The 9,474-nt window shown below is 40.7% G+C and overlaps 1 non-coding gene across 1 annotated transcript; it reads right to left on the reverse strand.

Annotated features, from left to right (window-relative positions):
* Nucleotides 1-6,529: 6,529 nt before the first annotated feature.
* LOC130956927 (small nucleolar RNA R71) lies at nucleotides 6,530-6,637 on the reverse strand. Its single transcript, XR_009077231.1, has one exon. It is a non-coding gene; the product is annotated as a small nucleolar RNA R71 (small nucleolar RNA).
* Between the last annotated feature and the right edge of the window lie 2,837 nt (nucleotides 6,638-9,474).

Raw genomic sequence — 9,474 nt, forward strand, 5'->3', positions numbered from 1 at the left:
TGTCACTAATGCCCAGCCTTCAGGAGTTTGAAGCTCGTCACAGTCATTCAATCCCGGAATTCTACTCGGAATACCACAGACAAGGTTAGACTTTCCAGATTCCCATGAATGCCGCCATCAATTCTACCTTATACCACGAAGATTCTGATTAAGGAATCCAAGAGATATGCATCTGGCCTAAAGTAGAACGGAAGTGGTTGTCAATCACACGCGTTCATAGGTGAGAATAATGATGAGTGTCACGGATCATCACATTCATCAAGTTGAAGTGCAACGAATATCTTAGAACAGGAATAAATCGAATTGGATGGAAAATAGTAGTAATTGCATTAAAACTTGAGGTACAGCAGAGCTCCACACACTTAATCTATGGTGTGTAGAAACTCCACCGTTGAAAATATATAAGTGAAAGGTTCAGGCATGGCCGAGAGGCCAGCCCCCATGATCTGAGAACTAAACGTACAAAGATGTCTAATACAATAGTAACCTATCCTATTTATACTAGACTAGCTACATGGGTTTACAAGAGTAAGTAGTTGATGCATAAATCCACTTCCGGGGCCCACTTGGTGTATGTTTGGGCTGAGCTTGATCTATCCACGAGCTGAGGCTTCATTTGGAGTTGAACGCCAAGTTGTAACGTGTTTTGGGCGTTCAACTCCGGGTCGTGACGTGTTTCTGGCGTTTTACTCCAGACAGCAACATGGAATTGGCGTTGAGCGCCAATTTTCGTCGTCAATTCCCGAATAAAGTATGAACTATTATATATTGCTGGAAAGCTCTGGATGTCGACTTTCCAATGCCGTTGAGAACGCACCATTTGGAGTTCTGAAGCTCCAGAAAATCCATTTCGAGTGCAGGGAGGTTAGATTCCAACAGCATAAGCAGTCCTTTGTCAGCCTTCTTATCAGAGTTTTGCTCAGGTCCCTCAATTTCAGCCATAAATTACCTGAAATCACAGAAAAACACAAAAACTCATAGTAAACTCCAGAAATGTGAATTTAACATAAAAACTAATGAAAACATCCCTAAAAGTAGCTTGAACTTACTAAAAACTACCTAAAAACAATGCCAAAAAGCATATAAATTATCCACTCATCACAACACCAAACTTAAATTTTGCTTGTCCCCAAGCATATGAAAATCAAATAGAATAAAAAGAAGAGAATATACTATAAATTTCAAAATATCAATGAATATTAGTTCTAATTAGATGAGCGGGACTTGTAGCTTTTTGCTTCTGAACAGTTTTGGCATCTCACTTTTTCCTTTGAAGTTTAGAATGATTGGCTTCTCTAGGAACTTAGAATTTCGGATAGTGTTATTGACTTTCCTAGTTAAGTATGTTGATTCTTGAACACAGCTACTTATGAGTCTTGGCCGTGGCCCTAAGCACTTTGTTTTTCAGTATTACCACCGGATACATAAATGCCACAGACACATGACTGGGTGAACCTTTTCAGATTGTGACTCAGCTTTGCTAAAGTCCCTGATGACAAGTCATCATATACCTATTTTTTTATGCTTTTTCATACAAGAAATTGATAAATTGTGCTTAAATATTGAATGCTTTTATACTTAATTGGTATATTTCCTTGATCTTTTAATTTTATAAATCTTGTAGGAAATAAGAAGAAAAAGAAGCAAAAAAGCACAAAAAAGGAGAAAAAAAGAGCTTTGGGACACACTTTGAAGTTGGAGCACACTTTGTAGCCTTAGGCCACGCTTTTAAAAGCGTGGCCCATGACCAAATCAAAGAAGAAAGCAACCAGCACGCACACTGCCCTGCCCTTGCCAAGAGCAGGGCAATATCGTGATGCAAAGTGAGGTTGGAAGCAAAATTTCGCTAAGTTAAAATCTGGGCGTTCACAGCATGACCATGCCTACATCAAAGTGCTATAACCTGAGCTACAGATGTCCAATTGATGTGCTTCTAGTTGCGTTGGAAAGCTGACATTCAGAGCTTTCCAACGATATATAGCAATCCATATTTGGCGCACAATTGAGGCATGAGTGAAAGGCATCTTTAAGGGCCAAAAATAAGCGAAAATAAACCAAAGTGCTTCCACCAAGGTTCGAAGCTGGAGCCTCACTCCAAAGCAAGTAGCGCTCATTTTTCTGCTCTACCCTCTTGGAGAGCAGGGCAATGTCGTGCTCTCTTCATGGAAAATCAAGGAAAATTGCTCCCTGATGGTGTTTTTGTGGAAAAATGAATTTCCAACACACAAATCTAACCGGCAAGTATACCGGGTCGCATCAAGTAGTAATAACTCAGTGAGGTCGATCCCACAGGGATTGATGGATCAAGCAACTTTAGTGGGTGATTAGTTTAGTCAAGCTAACATTGAAGGGATATTGGATGAAATGTAGCCAACAGAATTATAAATGACAGGAAATTTAAAGTTGCAGAAAGTAAAATTGCATAAAACTTAAATAACAAGAAAGTAAAATAGCTGAAACTTAAATTGCAAGAAAAGTAAATTGGCAAAATCTTAAATGACAAGAAATGTAAATTGTAGAAAATGTAAAGGGGGTTGGGTGCAGGGAATTTAAAATCCAACAAGAAAATGTAAAGAGCAATCAAGCAGAGAAGTAAAAGATGAAATAAGTGCAACATATTTAAACAGAAATGGAAAATTGCTTGAAGAAGCAACACAGAATGTAACTCAGCTTGATTTTGAAATTTAAAGAGACAAGATCTCAGGGAATCAATGAGACTAGAAAACAAGTCTAGATCTCACTCCCTTCCTTGATCCAACCAAGAAACAGATTGAAGAAGAAATGAAGATGGAAGCAGTAAATGAAAACTTAGATTCAATTCTCAATTTTCTGAAACTATGCAGAAGAAGAACAAGAGATTTCAGATCAAGTGAAACAAAATTCCTTCAATTCTTGATCCAAAATTCAAACAGAAATGAAAACTAAGAGAGAGAACTCTTGATGAGCGGATAATTTGTACGCTTTTTGGCATTGTTTTTAGTATGTTTTTAGTATGATCTAGTTAGTTTTTAGTATATTTTTATTAGTTTTTAGCTAAAATTCACTTTTCTGGACTTTACTATGAGTTTTTGTGTTTTTCTGTGATTTCAGGTATTTTCTGGCTGAAATTGAGGGACCTGAGCAAAAATCTGATTCAGAGACTGAAAAGGACTGCAGATGCTGTTGGATACTGACCTCCCTGCACGCGAAGTGGATTTTCTGGAACTACAGAAGACCAATTGGCGCGTTCTCAACGGCGTTGGAAAGTAGACATCCTGGGCTTTCCAGCAATATATGATAGTCCATACTTTGCCCAAGATTTGATGGCCCAAACCGGCGTTCAAAGTCACCCTCAGAATTCCCAGCGTTAAACGCCGGAACTGACACAAGAATGGGAGTTAAACGCCCAAACTGGCACCAAAGCTGGCATTTAACTCCAAGAAGAGTCTCTACACGAAAATGCTTCATTGCTCAGCCCAAGCACACACCAAGTGGGCCCGGAAGTGGATTTTTATGTCATTTACTCATCTTTGTAAACCTTAGGCTACTAGTTCCCTATAAATAGGACCTTTTACTATTGTATTTGACATCTTCTGATCTTTGGAATCGTTTGATCTTTAGATCTTTTGATCACTTTGGGAGGCTGGCCATTCGGCCATGCCTAGACCTTGTTCTTATGTATTTTCAACGGTGGAGTTTCTACACACCATAGATTAAGGTGTGGAGCTCTGCTGTACCTCGAGTATTAATGCGATTACTATTGTTCTTCTATTCAATTCCGCTTGTTCTTGTTCCAAGATATCACTTGTTCTTCAACTTGATGAATGTGATGATCCGTGACACTCATCATCATTCTCACCTATGAACGTGTGACTGACAACCACCTCCGTTCTACCTTAGATTGGGTGAATATCTCTTGGATTCCTAATACACGACGCATGGTTGATCGCCTGACAACCGAGTGCTCGCCTGACAACCGAGCCAGCCATTCCGTGAGATCAGAGTCTTCGTGGTATAGGCAAGAACTGATGGCGGCATTCAAGAGAATCCGGAAGGTCTAACCTTGTCTGTGCTATTCTGAGTAGGATTCAATGATTGAATGACTGTGACGTGCTTCAAACTCCTAAGGGCGGGGCGTTAGTGACAGACGCAAAAGAATCACTGGATTCTATTCCGGCCTGATCGAGAACCGACAGATGGATAGCCGTGCCGTGATAGGGTGCGTTGAACATTTCCACTGAGAGGATGGGAGGTAGCCACTGACAACGGTGAAACCCTTGCATAAGCTTGCCATGGAAAGGAGTAAGAAGGATTGGATGAAGACAGTAGGAAAGCAGAGAGACGGAAGGGACAAAGCATCTTCATACGCTTATCTGAAGCTCTCACCAATGATATACATAAGTATCTCTATCTTTATCTTTATCTTTATGTTTCATTCGTATATCACCCATACCCATTTGAGTCTGCCTGACTAAGATTTACAAGGTGACCATAGCTTGCTTCATACCAACAATCTCCGTGGGATCGACCCTTACTCGCGTAAGGTTTATTACTTGGACGACCCAGTGCACTTGCTGGTTAGTTGTGCGAAGTTGTAGTGATCACGATTTCGCCCACCGGCGCCGTTGCCGGGGATTGTTTCGTGTATGGACAACTGACGGTTCATCTTGTTGCTTAGATTAGGTATTTTTCAGAATTCTTAAGAATGAGTTCTAGAGTTTCATGATGATCTGTTGAAATCTGGCTGGCTGAGAAGCCATGTCTAATCTTATTGGACCGAGGTTTCAACTGATCATCATAAGAGCTTGTTGATCTCTATCAATCTTGCTATTGGAGCAATGATCTGCTAAGGCTTGGCTGGCCATTGGCCATGTCTAGTGTTTTGGACCGAAGCTTTCTTTGAAAGCTTGGCTGGCTGTGAAGCCATGTCTAATTCCTGGACCGGAGTCTTAGACTAGCATTGCAATGATTCCTGGAATCCAAATTAAGAATTCTGAAACCTTTATTTTCTATTTTCATATAATTTTCGAAAAAGCACAAAAAAAATTACAAAATAAAAAAAAACCAAAAATATTTTATGTTTCTTGTTTGAGTCTAGTGTCTAATTTTAAGTTTGGTGTCTTGCATGCATTGTTTATTTGATCTTGGTTCTATTTTCAAGTCAATAGTACGGGGAACTGAAGATTCAGAACATGCAGCAGAGGGATTACACAGAAAAAGCTGGGCGTTCAAAACGCCCAGTGAAGAAGGACAGACTGGCGTTTAAACGCCAGCCAGGGTGCCTGGTTGGGCGTTTAACGCCCAAAAGGGTAGTGCATTGGGCGTTAAACGCCAGAATGTGCACCATTCTGGGCGTTTAACGCCAGGATGGCACAAGAGGGAAGATTTTGTTTTCAAATCAATTTTTTTTCCAAGTTTTCAAAATCAAATCTTTTTCAAAATCAATTTCTTTCCCTTTTCAAAGATACTTGCTAACAATTAATGATTTGATTCAACATTTCAAGTATGCTGCCTTTTCTGTTAAGAAAGGTTTAATGTTTGAATCATATCTTTTCTTGTTAGGCAAGTCATTAAATTTTAAAATCAAATCTTTTTAAAATTGTTTTCAAATCATATATTTTCAATCATATCTTTTTAAAACCATAATTTTTCAATCATATCTTTTTCAAACTAGTTTTCAATCATATCTTTTTAATTTCTTATTTCAAAATCTTTTTCAAAAATCACTTGACTTCTTTCCCACTTTTTGTTTTCGAAAATTATCAATCAATTTTTCAAAATGTTTTTAAAATCTTTTTAACTTAATTTTCGAAAAATCTCTTCCCCTCTTCTCGCATCCTTCTATTTATGGAGTACCACTCCTTCTCAATGCACAATTCGAACTCTATCTGATTAAGTTCGAATTCTTCTCCTTCTTCCTTCTATTTTTCTTCTTCTCTGACACCTCAAGGAATCTCTATACTGTGACATAGAGGATTCCATATTTTCTTGTTCTCCTCTCTTTCATATGAGCAGGAACAAAGACAAAGGCATTCTTGTTAAAGCTGACCCTGAACCTGAAAGGACCTTGAAGCGAAAGCTAAGAGAAGCTAAGGCACAACTCTCTATAGAGGACCTAACAGAAATCTTCAAAGAAGAAGAACCCATGGCAGCCGAAAACAACAACAATGCAAATAATGCAAGGAAGGTGCTGGGTGACTTTACTGCACCTACTCCCGACTTCTATGGGAGAAGCATCTCTATCCCTGCCATTGGAGCAAACAACTTTGAGCTTAAGCCTCAATTAGTTTCTCTAATGCAACAGAATTGCAAGTTCCATGGACTTCCATTGGAAGATCCTCATCAGTTCTTAGCTGAATTCTTGCAAATCTGTGACACTGTCAAGACTAATGGGGTTGACCCTGAGGTCTACAGACTTATGCTATTTCCTTTTGCTGTAAGAGACAGAGCTAGGACATGGTTGGACTCACAACCTAAAGAAAGCCTGGACTCATGGGAAAAGCTAGTCAATGCCTTCTTGGCAAAGTTCTTTCCACCTCAAAAATTGAGTAAGCTTAGAGTGGAAGTCCAAACCTTCAGACAGAAGGATGGAGAATCCCTCTATGAAGCTTGGGAAAGATACAAACAATTGATCAGAAAGTGTCCATCTGATATGCTTTCTGAATGGAGCATCATAGGTATTTTCTATGATGGTCTCTCTGAACTATCCAAGATGTCTTTGGATAGCTCTACTGGAGGATCTCTTCATCTGAAGAAGACGCCTACAAAAGCTCAAGAACTAATTGAAATGGTTGCAAATAACCAATTCATGTACACTTCTGAAAGGAATCCTATGAACAATGGGACAAATCAGAAGAAAGGAGTTCTTGAGATTGATACTCTGAATGCCATTCTAGCTCAGAACAAGATATTGACTCAACAAGTCAATTTGATTTCTCAAAGTCTGTCTGGAATGCAAAATGCACCAAGCAGTACTAAGGATGCTTCATCTGAAGAAGAAGCCTATGATCCTGAGAACCCTTCAATGGAAGAGGTGAATTACATGGGAGAACCCTATGGAAACACCTATAACTCTTCATGGAGAAATCACCCAAATTTCTCATGGAAGGATCAACAGAGACCTCAACAAGGTTTCAACAACAATAATGGTGGAAGAAACAGGTTTAGCAATGGCAAGCCTTTTCCATCATCTTCTCAGCAACAGACAGAGAACTCTAAGCAGAACCCCTCTGACTTAGCAACCATGGTCTCTGATCTAATTAAGACCACTCAAAGTTTCATGACTGAAACAAGGTCCTCCATCAGGAATTTGGAGGCACAAGTGGGACAGCTGAGAAAGAAAGTTACTGAACTCCCTCCAAGTACTCTTCCAAGCAACACAGAAGAAAATCCAAAAGGAGAGTGCAAGGCCATGAACATGACCGAATCTGGAGAGGAGGGAGAGGAGGTGAACGCCACTGAGGAAGACCTCAATGGGCGTGCACTGACCTCCAATGAGTTCCCTAATGAGGAACCATGGGAATCTGAGGCTCAAAATGAGACCATAGAGATTCCATTGGACTTACTTCTGCCTTTCATGAGCTCTGATGAGTATTCCTCCTCTGAAGAGGATGAGTATGTCACTGAAGAGCAAGTTGCTAAATACCTTGGAGCAATCATGAAGCTAAATGACAAGTTATTTGGAAATGAGACTTGGGAGGATGAACCTCCTTTGCTCCCCAAAGAACTGGATGACTTGTCTAGGCAGAAATTACCTCAAAAGAGACAAGATCCTGGGAAGTTCTCAATACCTTGTACCATAGGCACCATGACCTTCAAGAAGGCTCTGTGTGACTTAGGGTCAAGTGTGAACCTCATGCCTCTCTCTGTAATGGAGAAGCTAGGGATCTCTGAGGTACAAGCTGCAAGAATCTCACTAGAGATGGCAGACAATTCAAAGAAACAAGCTTATGGACTTGTAGAGGATGTTTTGGTCAAGATTGAAGACCATTACATCCCTACTGATTTCATAGTCCTAGAAACTGGGAAGTGCATGGATGAATCTATCATCCTTGGCAGACCCTTCCTAGCCACAGCAAAGGCTGTGATTGATGTTGATGGAGGTGAACTGATCATTCAAGTGAATGAAGAATCCTTTGTGTTTAAGGCTCAAGGATATCCCTCTGTCACCATGGAGAGGAAGCATGAAGAGCTTCTCTCAAATCAGAGTCAAACAGAGCCCCCACAGTCAAACTCTAAGTTTGGTGTTGGGAGGCCACAACCAAACTCTAATTTTGGTGTTGAACCCCCACATTCAAACTCTAAGTTTGGTGTTGGGAGGTTCCAACATTGCTTTGAGAAAATGTGAGGCTCCATGAGAGCCCTCTGTCAAGCTACTGACATTAAAGAAGCGCTTGTTGGGAGGCAACCCAATGTTATATTTTATCTATTTTCCTTTGTTATTTTATGTTTTCTGTAGGTTGATGATCATGAGAAGTCAAAAAATCAATTGAAAAAGCAAAAACAGAATGAAAAACAGGAAGAAAAACAGCACACCCTGGAGGAAGAACCTACTGGCGTTTAAACGCCAGTAAGGCTAGCAGATGGGCGTTTAACGCCCAGTCTGGCACCATTCTGGGCGTTTAACGCCAGAAAGGGGCACCAGACTGGCGTTAAACGCCAGGAAAGGGCAACCTGGCGTTAAACGCCAGAAATGGGCACCAGCCCGGCGTTTAACGCCAGAATTGGCTAAAAACGCAATTTTGCATGCCATGTGGTGCAGGGATGACTTTTCCTTGACACCTCAGGATCTGTGGACCCCACAGGATCCCCACCAACCCTGCCACCCTCTTTCTTCTTCACCCATTCACCAATCACCTCAATACCTCTTCCCCAAAAACCCTTCACCTATCAAATCCCATCTTTCTCTTTACCACTCACATCCATCCTTCATAAAACCCCACCTACCTCAACCTTCAAATTCAAACCACTTTCTCTCCCAAACCCACCCACACATGACCGAACCATGAGCCCCCCTCTCCTATATAAACCCTTCTTCACTCCTTCATTTTCACACAACCTAAACACCACTTCTCCCCCTCTTTGGCCGAACACAAAGCCATTCCCTTCTTCCTCATTTCTTCTTCTTCTACTCTCTTCTTTCTTCTTTTGCTCGAGGACGAGCAAACCTTTTAAGTTTGGTGTGGTAAAAGCGTTGCTTTTCGTTTTTCCATAACCATTTATGGCATCCAAGGCCGGAGAAACCTCTAGAAAGAGGAAAGGGAAGGCAAAAGCTTTCACCTCCGAGTCATGGGAGATGGAGAGATTCATCTCAAGGGTGCATCAAGACCACTTCTATGAAGTTGTGGCCTTGAAGAAGGTGATCCCCGAGGTCCTTTTTTCACTAAAAAAGAGTGAATATCCGGAGATCCGACATGAGATCCGAAGAAGAAGTTGGGAAGTTCTTACCAACCCCATTCAACAAGTCGGAATCTTAATGGTTCAAGAGTTCTATGC

Source organism: Arachis stenosperma, chromosome 1 (assembly GCF_014773155.1).
Source record: "Arachis stenosperma cultivar V10309 chromosome 1, arast.V10309.gnm1.PFL2, whole genome shotgun sequence".
NCBI lineage: Eukaryota > Viridiplantae > Streptophyta > Magnoliopsida > Fabales > Fabaceae > Arachis > Arachis stenosperma.